The sequence below is a fragment of the Felis catus genome, chromosome A3, assembly GCF_018350175.1.
Source record: "Felis catus isolate Fca126 chromosome A3, F.catus_Fca126_mat1.0, whole genome shotgun sequence".
In the NCBI taxonomy this organism is placed as follows: domain Eukaryota; kingdom Metazoa; phylum Chordata; class Mammalia; order Carnivora; family Felidae; genus Felis; species Felis catus.
Window position 1 is genome coordinate 53,076,702 of NC_058370.1, and position 13,907 is coordinate 53,090,608.

The 13,907-nt window shown below is 35.4% G+C and overlaps 1 long non-coding RNA gene across 1 annotated transcript in view; it reads right to left on the reverse strand.

The window, feature by feature from the left end:
* Positions 1-13,670, reverse strand: part of LOC123384405 — a 35,833-nt gene extending 22,163 nt beyond the window's left edge. Inside the window, exons 1-3 of the long non-coding RNA XR_006595446.1 lie at positions 13,571-13,670; positions 6,940-7,059; positions 223-332 (exon numbers count right to left, since the gene is read on the reverse strand). This is a non-coding gene — a long non-coding RNA (uncharacterized LOC123384405). The remainder of the gene's footprint in view (positions 1-222; positions 333-6,939; positions 7,060-13,570) is intronic.
* Positions 13,671-13,907: the final 237 nt, after the last annotated feature.

A 13,907-nucleotide genomic window follows, 5' to 3' on the forward strand; every position in this document is an offset into this window, starting at 1 on the left:
GTTTTATAAACAAAATCTCATGTAGGCTTTAGCTCTTCAAGGGTCCCAATTACATGTAGGTATTTCATTCCTCAATCTTCCATTCTCTTGGGCCCAAGCCCCTGTCTCTTATCCTTCTTGCAATTGGTAAAAATCCAATACTTAAATTTACTAAAATTGGCAAATAGCTTTGGGAGCACTTGTAGCTTTAGTGCACTCTTAAAACAAATTCTGATTGCCTACCTTTTCTTTGTTTTAGACTCCTGGAGATTTATCTTAAATCCTTGTTTCAGCTCAGGGTTTAAATGTTTGCTTTGTATTTGCTTTTACATTTTTCAGCACTTCCATGGGTTCTGTAAACATAATTTTTCACGATATCACATTTTCCATATTGCCAGAAGTGAAATTTACTTTGATATATGTTTATTCAACAACTGTGGTATATAAGACCATGTTACAGTGTCTATAGTGAGGTAAGATGCAGGGAAATGCTCCAGTACTGGAAGTGAAATAGGTATTGTTAGGATCATTTATCAGAATTTCAACAAACCTCACCCTATTGATGGGCTACTGAGACTTTTAGCTAGTGGACCAATTACTGGTAACCCAATCTGTGGTAATTTCCCTAGCCATTTGTTCCCCCATGTGAAGGATAGAGATATAGAGATTAGATAGATAGATAGATAGATAGATAGATAGACAGATAGAGACTGAGGGCTAACTGCCCAGATTTGAATCATGGCTCTTTCCATTACTATTTATATGGTCCCAGGAAAGCTACTTAAACCTTCTGTGTTTCAGTTTCTTCACTTGTAAAATTGAGACAATAATTCTGCCTGTTTCATGGGGCTATTATACAGAATAGGTAAATGTACATGTAACTTGTTTAGAATGGTGTCTGGCACAAAATTTTTAGCATATCTTAGCTACTCTTATTTTAACTATTATCTAAGGCTCAGTACTATGCAAAATACTGTAGCTACAAAAATGAATGAGAGTCCCTGCTCTCCAAGGGTTCAGTCAGCTCACCTTTTTGGGAGAGGCTAATATGTAATCCGTACTGTGTATTGTTTACATGTAAAAGGTGGTAATTAAGGCATCAGTGCAATAAACAAGGTGCAGAAGTAGTTCAGAGGATGGGTTGATTAATTCTTTCTCTTAGAGTGAAATGAAGTAGAAAAGAGGAGGATCATATGTAGGAAGAAAACAATAAATTTCCTTTGTTGTCATGATCTATTTAATAGCCTTTTGGAGATGACCATCGGGCAGTTAGGAAGGAAGGTCTTAAGTTATTAAAGACAGCTTGAGTTCTTTGTGAACTCCAGGTTTCTGATTCAAATGCTTCCAGTTTTGAATTTTTTGACACTTCTCTTATTATGCAGAATTAATCACAAGGTGTTTGAGAAGACTGATTAATGCTAGACTGAACATAATGCTTGCTTCAAGATCCCCACAGATTGCCTTGAAAGGGCAGTCCTCACTTCTCTTACTTTCCCTCTATTTTCTGCACACCCCCAACCCCAATTAGGATGGAAAATGACTAATGTGTTATTGTCCTTCTGTTGGATACAAAGGACATGAGAATCCCTGTGAACATTAACTTTCTACTTCATAGAGCTGAGCTTTGTGCTCACTATGCGCTCAGGCTTGTCCTTTTAATGAAACACTTGGTCCAAACACTTTTATCATTAAAAAAGTAATAATGAATCCATTATGAGGCCACTGAAGGAGGGTGGAAGGTTAATACATGTTAGAGAACAAAAAACAATTCAGCCACCACAGCCAATGAATACAAATTTCCTTTATTCTCCTTGAAGTCATCCACTAAATTTTTTTAACGCCTTTCTCTTCTCTTCTTGACAACCATATCTGAAGCCTAAGTGAGAGGAGTAAAAACTGACCCTTCAACTGGAAATCTCTATTAATTGCACAGCTATGGCAATGATGATGAATGCTTCTAGCACTGGCCTGAAAGTTCTGAGGTCTTGCTGAATCATCAAAGATTAAATTCCACTGAAAAGCATGTCTTTTAACCAGTTCTCTTTTGAAATCTAAAAATCCATGTATAGTTGCAAGTATAAAGAAAAAAGGCAAATTCTACCAACCATGCATATAAACCCATTTCATCACTGTATGGTCACGTCTCACCTATTATTGCTCTCCATTAATTAGAATAGTTGATCGATTAAAATAATTCCATTATTTTATATAGGAATATTATGATTTGGGTGTCCTCATTAGAACCCTCAATTACTTAATCTGCATAGAACCATGAAACCAGAAGTGTGTCCAGCTTGTCATGTAAGAGGTAGGGAGGTGCCATCCTGTCAGTGTTTGGGGACAGGAGACTCTGGAAAATATTGGGAAGTTGTGGGATTCTTCTAAGAGACAGGTGCTGTAGAGCTACTCCTGGAAGACATCTGATTTATTTCACCTACAGACACTTTAGTGCATTAGTAATTCATAGAATGCAGTTATTTTCCAGATCCCTCACCCATCCATATGCTCACAATACTTAGCATAAAATTTCATGGAAATTATTTGAACTCCTGAAGTTCATATAAAGACCTCACATTGTCATGAGATGTTCTCATCTTAGTGCATTCTACATGCTAGAATCGATGAGGATACAAAATTACATAGCAAATGGTTTTAGCCTTCAAGGAGCTTATAGTCAACTGGAAGAGACCGTAAAGTAAACAGACAATTATAACACCGAAGGAATTGGGAGACAATAAAATATTGTCTCCTGGCAATAGGAATTCACCAGGATACTTGGAATTTTCTTGAGATGGGGTTGAGATAGACGTCTCAAAGGAAGAATACCTCACAACAGGTACTTAAAGAATGAGAAGAAATTAGCCAAGAAAAACTGGTGAAGAATGTGTTCTCACTAGATGGAAAAAAAAGTACAGTGGACTATTTGAGGCAAGATAACACAGAGCAGTGTTCAGGGAAATAAAGCCATCTAATACAAGTAAAATGTGCTCTCAGTAGATGGAAAAGAAAGTGCAGTGGACTATTTGAGGCAAGATAACACAGAGAGGTGTTCAGAGAAATAAAGACGTCTAATACAAGTAAAATATGCTGTAGGTAGTCAAGGGAATAGGTTAGAAGCCTGAGTTAGAATCATAACTTTTGTGTCATACTAAGGAATTTGGAATTTTACCCTGATAGCAAGAGAAAATGATTATAATAGTCTAGCCTTAGTGTGAAAAAAAATATAACAAGGGCAAAGAAAGGTATTTAAGAAGATGGAGTCTGATGCCATGTTGGCTGGACTTAAGTCCTGGCTTCACTAATAATGAAAAATTATTTAACTCCTCTGTGCTTCAGTTTCCTCATCTGAAAAATGGAGAAAACTTCACATTTATCTAGCAGAGTCATTGTCAAGATAGAATGAATTGGTAGGTAGAAATCATGTGGGATGTTCCTTGGCACGTGTGTTGTGGACATTTTGCTTAGTATCTACACCATCATCATGATCGGTAGCACTCTTCAAGGTGAAGGTGTCGCAACATTTGGTAAAGTGTGTGGCAAAGGAAATGGAGGGAAGTGCATGACTGGGCAGATGCAATAAGTAATATATGGTGATTGACTACATGTGAGGGGAAGGAAGCAGATCTGGGTGATTTCCCAGATTTCTGTGTCAAACAGTTAGATGAGGACTGAGAAGTAGCAAGATGAATTCTTTCTGTGCTTGCAGGTTTTGACATCCATTGTGTGAATAAAAACAAAATACAGTTGGCTATAATTACAATCCAGGGTCAGAGGCATTGACACCTACCCATGGATTCCTAACTGAGGCTGTCAACTCTACACGCTTTTCATTCTAAAGAGGTTTTAGATCCTCTAAGTGTACTCATTTGATCTTTAATTCCATAGGTTAGATGAATCAGGTGGCATTATGTCTATTTTGTAGTGAGAAACTCAAAGGATAAGGGCACGATTTTCTCCCGTGAGCATCTAGCTAATTGGTGACAGAATTGGCAGGAAAAGTAGCCCATTTCTGTTTACTCAGACTTGTATTCATTGCTTCTCGGCCTTTTGGCTAAGATCAAGTGCAGACTTGTATTCAAACACCGCTTCCCTCATATACCTAAGGCATAACTAAGCATCGAGGAAGGTACTCCATGCTCTTATTTTTTTTAAGTTTATTTATATTTTGGGAGAAAGAGTGAGCACACGTGCATGCAAGAAGGAGAGGAGCAGAGAGAATTCCCAGCAGGCTCAGAGCTACTAGCACAGAGTTGGATGCTGGACTTGATCTCACCAACCACAAGATCATGGCCTGAGCTGAAATCAAGAATCAGATGCTACCCAGCTACGCAGGTGCCCTCCATGCTTTTAGATTCAGTGAAATTGGCTCAACTCCCATACTACGTGTAACAGGAAGCTTCAGTCATTCTAAAGATTTTAGGGTGAGTGATACAGTTTATGGATTTCCTGAATACTATGATGTTTTTCTTCTGAGTCAATTTCCCTTTAAAAATGCTGTGTTTCTGGACCGATATTCCTAACATGCTGGCATTCTCTCCTTCTCTCTTTTGTGATTATACCCTCCCTGAAAGTCTAGTTATTTTCTGATTTGGAGTAGTTTTACTCCATTTTTGTCCTTGTTTCCTGTTAACCATACTCTCAGGTGTCAAATTACTGAGTAGCTTACTAAGGCATTCTGGCAGCTGTTAAGATTTGTTATTTTTCTACAAATTATGCACTCTATTGATAGTGAAATCTTTCTGAAACTAATACTTTTCTTTAGCTTTTTGAATAAGTTACAAGCTGGACACTGAGCTCCTAGTATTCTCTAGATATCATCACACTGTAAGAAAAGATACTCATTATTTCCTCCCACCCACCAGGTCCTCCTGACAACACCAAGCATGACCAAGACATTTGTTATTAAAAAGACAAATATTTTCTTTTCTGTTAAAATGTCTTTTATGCTATGTTTCCTCTCTTCTTTCATTATCATCTTTCTCATTCTTTTGACTGACTAACTGGCATTTCAAAGAAGAGAAAAATATTTGGTGCAGATCCAATTAGACTCCAAATGAAAGACCAAAAAGGTGTGAGGACAAGTAATTCCAAACAAACAATAACAAAGAAGAATATAAATTTGTGTCTGTGTGCCTCATAAATTATGTATATGATTTCCTTCTTTTTATGTGTTTTATCCTATCTTTTGAAGATAAAAGTAGAACACATGAAATATCACAAAGTATCAGGGTGTATCAGGGAAGCTTAATTATTACCTCAGACAAATATTCACCATAAAGATTAAGAAAACAGATTTCATAAAATGTGATCTTATTTTTGTAAAGATTCAAAATCTACACATGTATCTGTATTACTGTAAGGAAAAGAAATCCTGGAAGATATACCTGCATATCAAAATATTAACAATAGCTGTGTATTTAGAGAAGCATAACAAAGGATAATTATTTTTAATTTATTTATCCTCATTTTCAAGTTTTATAATAAAGATTGTATCTGTAGATGAAGGAATTTTCCAGTACAGAATTTTTGTTCCATTCAATATTTAGACATTATATTATTTCATCTTATAAAAATATATTTATAACAATATATGTATTGTTATCTACCAGACATCCCCTTAACCAAGTGATCAAATTAACACTGCAAGCAATAGTAAAAACTGATATCAGATGCCTTTGTTGTGTTACATTGAGAAAAATACTACATTACTTTTGAAGTATTTCTGCCCCAAATCCATAACTTTAATCAAATCTTGAAGACAAAATCAGACAAACTTAAATTTTCTGAAATTTATAACTTCAATGTGATTATAGAAGAAAACATTCTTGCTTTGGGAGATGCAAGCTAAGGTTTGGGGAGCAAAGGATCAGGTTCTCTGAAGGTCACTCTTAAATGATTAAGGAGACAGAAAGAAGGAAGGGAAGACAGGTGGGAGGGAGGGAGGGAAGGAAGAATGGAAGTGGGAGGTTGAGCTCTTTGAGATTACTGAGATCAAAAATTAATTTCAATCTAAATTTGTAACATACTGTCTTACAATAATTGAAGTTTATCCCCCAAAATGGTAGAATCAGTGAATAGGTATTTTAAAAGCAGACCTATGTAATCTTGTAACCCTTGAGAAAGTGAAAGAGAAGTTTGTCCATGAATGACATTTATAATATACAGAGTGGTTCTATTCATAGTAGCCCCAAACTGAAAACAACCCAAATGTCCATCAGCAGTAACATAGATACATTGTGGTATACTCATGTAATAGAAAACTACACTGGAATAGAAAAGAAAAAAAAAACACTATTAAGCATCACAGCATAAATACATTTCATAGATTATACAATGTCAAGTAGAAGCCAGCCACAAAAGAGTATGTATGGATAATTCCATGTATAAGAAGCTCAAGAACAAGCAAAATATATTTATGGTGATAGAAATAAAAGTAAAGGTTCACCTGGGGGAGGATATGGATGCTGACTGGGAAGGGTCATGAGGATGCTTTCTAGAGTGCTGAAAGTGTTCTATATGTTGATTTCAGTGATAATTACACAGGAATAAACATGTAAAAATTCACCATTTCATATCTTTTTTTAATGTTTATTTATTTGAGGGGGAGAGAGTGCACACATGCATGAGTGGGGGTAGAGTGGAGAGAGGGAGAGAGAGAATCTCAAGCAGGCTCCATGCTATCAGTGCAGAGCCTAACATGGGGCTTGATCTCACAAATGATGAGATCATGACCTGAGCTGAAATCAAGAGTAGGACACTTAACTAACTGAGCCACCCAGATGCCCTTCTTCTTGCTGTATTCTTAACATTAGTACATGTTTTCCAAATAAATGTTATATTGGGCTTAAACCCATTCTGTGCTCACCACTAATGAATCTCATCTTTACACATTTGGCCTAGAGACTTGCATATGGTAAATATTCAAAATATATTTTTGGACTGAATAAAAATTGTACCTACCTGTGCCTTATTTCTTTGGGGCTCTGCTGAATATAATAGCAGATGCTGATACATATTTTATTTCTTTGTTATATCTTTTAGAATATATCCGAGAATATTGCATTAATCCAAGGAACAGCCCTGATGACCAAAAATTTGAAACAAACTCAGTAGTCTGACAAGAAATGGGGAGAGTGGGGTCAATATTTAAAAAGAATTGGTCTTCAAAAATCCCATATATTGTGTCATTTCAGTATGATAACTTACATGAACCCAGGTGTGCAACAGATTGAGTGGTTCCTTATGGGAGGTATGAAGAAGTCAATGCAATACAGCACAGACCCTATTCAGAGACTAGAGCTAACAGGAGACTTTTCTGGATTGGGTGGATATCAGTGTCTAACAGGGTGGGGGAAGAGCTTGGTGGTTCAAGTTTCCAGGCAGTCATGTTTTATGTGGAAACAGGCAGTGAGGAGAAATCAGATGCATTGTAGGATTATGAGATTCAGGAATTCCAGAAGCAAGGACCAACCTTCAGGACAAAGATGCTGGCAGAGACCAAGCAAGGAATTCTGGGGTTCAGTTGGCTAGACGTCTGCTTCAATCAGAATTACAGCCCCAAGTCAAGCCCTGGGACAAAGGCCAGGGACCAGGAACCCAGACCTTTGAGGAGAGCTTTGGGACTCTCTGGCCAACAAGGTACACTGTAGCTCCATGCACCTCCAGTATCCTGGGCTTTCTTTGACCCCTCTCCACTCTTCCAGGGATGGAGGGCGTTCCAAACACCAATGTCTGGTTTTATTCATCAAGGCCTTGATGAAGTTAAAACCCTAAGTGTGTTTGTGTTGTTTAAGGGTGAGTTATAAAAGGCAGGGACAGAAAATAGATAACTGTGGTTCTCACCTGCACATTAAGTCAAATCTGTTAATGGGCATCCCATAATACACCACACCTTTTTAGTTAGCTCCAGAATATTAACTTTCTGGAGACATCTGAGTTATAGTTGAGAGTAAATGGTTCTTTCAAATTGTGAGCATGTTGGGGCGCCTGGGTGGCTCAGTCGGTTAAGCGGCCGACTTCAGCTCAGGTCACGATCTCGCGGTCCGTGAGTTCGAGCCCCGCGTCGGGCTCTGGGCTGATGGCTCGGAGCCTGGAGCCTGTTTCCGATTCTGTGTCTCCCTCTCTCTCTGCCCCTCCCCCATTCATGCTCTGTCTCTCTCTGTCCCAAAAAAAAAAATAAATAAATAAATAAAAAAAAAATAAAATAAATTGTGAGCATGTATACTATAATGCTTATTTTAGAAAAGTAATAAGCTGGCCAATTTTTTTGTAGCCTATGCCTTTAAAGGGATCTTTGGCATAATTTTTCTAATATTTAAAAACACTAAGATATTTGCTTAATTAATTCCCATCTTGATGAATTTCTTTTTAAAAAAATAATTACCAGAGATAATTGTCCCTTTTCTTATATTAATGAAGATATTAGGGCAGAGTAAATATTGAGACAAATCAAATATTCTAGCTAGGAAAACTGGAAAGGAGAAAATGAGTACTTTTTCAGAGTTTGGAATACTTACAATGTGAGTAAATTTCCAATATGTAATAGGACCAGGGAATTTAAATGCAAAATACTTTTTAGTTACTTAGAAATACATTTTTAAGTTCATTCCTTATAATCAATTATAAAGATGACTTTGTCAAAATTAACCAAACTCATATCAGATGTTTCATTAATATATTTACAGAGAAATCTATAAATTATAAAAATTTGAATTAATTGTGTGGTTTTCAGAGTACCTTTAAATTTGCCATTTGAGGGGCATTGCTAATAGGGTCACCTCACTTTGTTTTGAAAGCAGGCATCTTTTGTGAAAATATCCTCTTGTGAAAATAAACAAATTGTTAGGCATTTTTCCTTTGTGTGTTTATATAAACATAAGAAGAAAAGCATATAAATTGAAGGTATTATTGTTTTGTGATTGACTATGACCCTGGCAGGGTATGTCAGCCGGGCCCTGTTGCCTCAGTGTTTCAGTATGCCCCTCCTCTCCTCTACGTATGCTACAAAATGTTATGGTATCCCACTGTCACTTTATTCAATGCCCATTGCTAGGCTTTTATCACTCAGTTTAAAAATACTTATATTTCCTTATTTGAAGATTTTTAATTTTTCTTTCATTTGACATTTTCTTCTATTTCCTATTGTTATCTTTTTTGAATTAAAAAAATTGGGCTTTTCATATTCCTCTTTTTACCCTGGGAGAAAGCCCGACCTTTGTGCTAGTGCAACTAATGTCAGAATTGCGTACTGTTGGTAGCTGCATCATTTGCCATTAAACTACTATCTCTGTTAGTGATTCTTTGCATGGAGTTATTATGTTATTATAGTCAGGAAGCCTCATTATTTAGTAGGGAGGAAAGGGCCTGCTCAGTCAGTTCTACAGGAAGACTACCCTCCCCTGAAGCAAAGTAATGAGGTTTCTGGCTGTTCCTGACCTATTCACATTAAGGTCAACAACTGGCCAGAACTAAGATACTAGACATCAAAGGAGGGTAAAGACCAACAGAAATAAGCTCCTAAAAATTTCCCTTTAGTCTTTTACTGTGATTGAAGGAAGAATGCTGTCCATCATAAGCTAACTCTTGAGTTTACTCTGAAGTGAATAACACAGTATCATGCACACATGCACATGTGTGTGCACCTTCCTACACCACAACCACGCACATAAACCTTCATATACACACGTACATACACAAGCACTCACGTGTGCATGCACCTTTATACACACACACACACACACACACACACACACACAGCTCCTGGCCCAAGAAAAGGCATGTAATTTTACTGGACCTCAGAAATGCAATGAAAATATTTTCCAACTGGATGTCTAAATTCTATGCTATAATTACATTACTTGGAAAAAAACATCTATCACAAGACAATATTTTAAAGATGAGTTGCAAACATGTACTCCATATAAAATATTATATATATATATATATATATATATATATATATATATATATATATATCTCACTTTAAAAATACCTCTATGAAACTTACTTTCCAAAGGAAGCCATTGGATTACTTATTTCACATCCTTTTTGGTAATAATGGTACTAAGGGTATGTTCAGAGGCTATACTAAATATGTCAATTCCATTATCCAACATGTTCTCTCTAAATGGGAAACTGGGAGTTCTTTCCCTGTGTTCAAATCTAATTTGTTACATTCTGCCATTTAGGAGAGTTTTAAATTTTTCTTTCATTTTTTTTTGATGTATTCTGTTTATGCCTGGGTATTGTAATCTTGATATATATTTCTGAGTACTTAGTATTTTCTATTATGGCATCTTCTTATCTATAAGTTTATGTATCTTATTATATCTTATTACATCTTCTTATCTTTCACAGTACAGTTTTAATTATTTTTGTAAGGATTTCTTAATTTATTTTAATTTTAGTTAGAGGTCAGTTACTGCACAATGATGAAAACTAAAATGCATTTAGACTTACTTCATGGTATAGTATAATCAATATTCATAAATATTCCATTTTTAAATCTGAATGGATATTAATTTTCCCATTATTGGATGTAGAACTTTATGTATTTCTTTCAGAGGCTAAGACAAGGTTGCTAATAGTGTAGTCCAAATCTCCTTTTCCACACTAAATTTTTGTCTAATAAAACCTTCAGGTACTTATACTAATGCCTAAACATCTTCTATTCAAATGGTGGTTATCTTGTAGCTCTGTCCACACTTATGTATATATCATTATTTCATCCTAGCCATTTGAAAATTTTATCAGCGTATATATTCTTATAGTCTATTTTATCTGATATTAATATAGGCACAACCGCTTTCATTTGATTAATTTTTATATGATTTGGATATTTTTATCTGTTTATTATGCTGGAATTTAAAAATTCATGTCCAACCATCTTTATATTATAATGGAAGCATTTTGTCAAAAAATATTTAATGTGATTTCCAAAATACATAAATTGTATTTCTATAGTTCACGTTTTTTCCCCCTCTTCTTATATGATTTTCATGAGTTCTCATCTTTTAAGATTGCTTCTCTTCATTCACATTTCTTTTTCCTTTGTTACTTTGGAAGCTGTATTCTCTGTTTCTGTTCTTTGGGGAGTTACTTTATAAATTTTAATAATTTTAGCAGTGCTTTTGCCTTGCTGAAAAATATCTCAGGACCTCAGGATCATTAACTACTGCTTTCTGCCCAAACTAGATGCTATCATTATCTGGTATTCTATTTAAGCTTTGTTTTTATCTTTATTCTTTGAAAACAGTTATTGTTTTATAGTTGATACATGTCAGATTTACCCATATGCTTAATAGTTAACATTTCTTTGCTCTTATTCCTTTCTGCATCCCAGACCTTCTATCTAGCATAATTTTCAATCTTCCTGAGGCATATCTTTTAGAAGTTTCTTTAATAAGCATCTTTTATAATTAAAGGGTTTTTTTTGTTGTTGTTAATTTGTATGTTTTTGATTCACATGAATTCAAGAACAAGAGCTTTTCTGTATATATGACTTACGCCTGACAGGTAATTTTTCTCATCACTTCAGATATGTTATTTCCTTGACTGCTGACATCCACTGCATTGAGAAGTCACTTGCCGTATTCATTGTTCCTCTTGTTATATGCTGTATTTAGGAATGGGGTTTTGTTTGTTTGTATGGATGACTTTCTACAACTATGAATTGGAGTCTCTGATCAGTTGTGCAAGATTCTTCCTCTCTACCTTTATTTATTTTTCCCTGTTCTCTCCATCCTCACTTTATGGAGTCCTGTTAGATGTATGTTAGATCCCTCTACTCAACCCCTATACCTGTTTTTCACTATTTCCATATTTCATTAGTCTTTCTGCACTGTGCTCTGCAATATTCCTTTGGATGACCTTACAGCTCATTTCATGTTCTTTTCTGCCATTTGCGGACTGTTGGAATTTTTTACATTGTGCTTTAAATTTTACTTACTAGAATGCTTATTTCTAGAAGCTCTGGTTAATTCCTCTTCAAGTCTTCCTGACCATGTCCTGTTATACTTTTGTTAAATATGATTAGACACATTAAATATTTATATTCTTTTTTTGTTAATTCTAATATCTGCAAAATTTTTATTCTAATTCTGCAGTGAGTTGTTTTCTCAACATTTGCTTATTATGTCTTCCTTCCTCAAGTGTTTTATAATTTTCCCATAAATAAGTTTTCTTATGTTATGATAGTGTAAATGATTTTGGAGCCAGTTTAAATTATTTGGACACTGTTAGAAATGGTTCACTTCTACAAGCTTTTGAGAGCAAACCTAAAATTTAATTAACTTAAATTTTTGGCTAGTACTATTTAGAGCCAATAGGTGGTATTTATCCTGTCCTTATATTCATATGAGGCGGAACTTGTTGTCAGAAATTGTCAGAGAAGACATTTTTCTTTCTCTTTTTCTCTCCTCTATCCAGAGTAAAGATCAGGAAGGAACTTTTTATAATCTTGTTTTGGGAGTAGGATGTTTTTTCTCAGTTTACCTACAAAACAAATTGCCTTTTGAGAGTATCAGCGGTAAGTTGGAGTCTAATACAAGGAGTTAAAATTCCTTGTGATAACCCCAGCTTTGTCCTCAGCCCTTCTCCTTAGAAACTAGCCACCAGACCACTAGAGATATTACTTCTCTGTTCCAAACATTGGGGAAGGAAGTAGATAAACTAAAGGCTATCCAATGTAATATGTACATTTTAGTGAAATGACACTGCGAGTCTAATTCTCTCCTGATTATATATGTACTGGTTTTTGGCGTGGGTCTTCTGTGACCACCTGGTTATCTCTGTATTTAAAAAAAACACAAAAAGAAAACAAAAAAAAGTTTATTTATTTATTTATTTATTTATGAAAGCATGAGTGGGGGAGCATAGAGAGAGGGGAAGAGAGAGAATTTCAAGCAAGCTCTGTGATGTCAGGGCAGAATCCAACACAGGGCTTGATCCCGTGAACTGTGAGATCATGACCTTATCTAAAATCAAGAGCCAGACACTTAACCAACTGAGCTACTCAGGTGCCCCTGCCTATCTCCTTGATAGGATGTATTGCTTTTCATATTTACCAGGTATTGCTATCAAAGAATGACTATTATTAATGTGTTTTTTTCTGTTTATTGGATAACTCAGATAGCTTAATGTCAAAGCTCTAGAGAGCAGTGTCAGCTTCATGAAAAACTATGCAGAGAAGACAGCAGGAGCAGAACAATATTATGAGAGATGATGCACCCCCTTGTATATGGTTACCTCTGGCATCTTCCATTAGCAGACAAATGAAAGTAAAGTGTGAATTTTATATTTTAAGCCTTTTAGTATTAAGAACAATGTAATAAAGGAACATTAAAATAGATTTTTTTTATCATGGTATTATTACTAATCTAGTATTATTATTAATCATTAAGAATAGAAAGTATTATTCACAGGTTAAAGGTTTTATTATTCTTCATTTCTTTATAAGTTAGGTTTTTAAAAAATCAAACCTGGGAATTAAAATGAATCAAATCACCATATGGATTATGTATTAGATGGCTAGGGCTTCCATAATAAAATCCATCGATTGGGTGGCTCAAACAATGCAAATTCATTTACTCACAGTCCTGGAGTCTGGAAGTCCAGAATCCAGGTGTCAGCAGGGATAGTTTCTCCTGAGCTTCCCTCCTCAGCTTGCAGATGGCCACCTTTTTGCTCTGTCCTCACTTAGCCTTTTTCCATGTCCTCTCTTTATGAGGACAACAGTTGTATGGAATTAGGGCCCCACCATTATGATCTCATTTAACCTGAACTACCATTTTATAAGCCTGATCTCCAAAGGCTAGGCTTTCAGTATATAAACTTGGGAAGACACAGTTCAGTCTATAACTGACTATATATAATCTAAATTAATTTTAAAAGTATTTTGGTCTAAATTTGAAGAGGATGTGAAAACATTA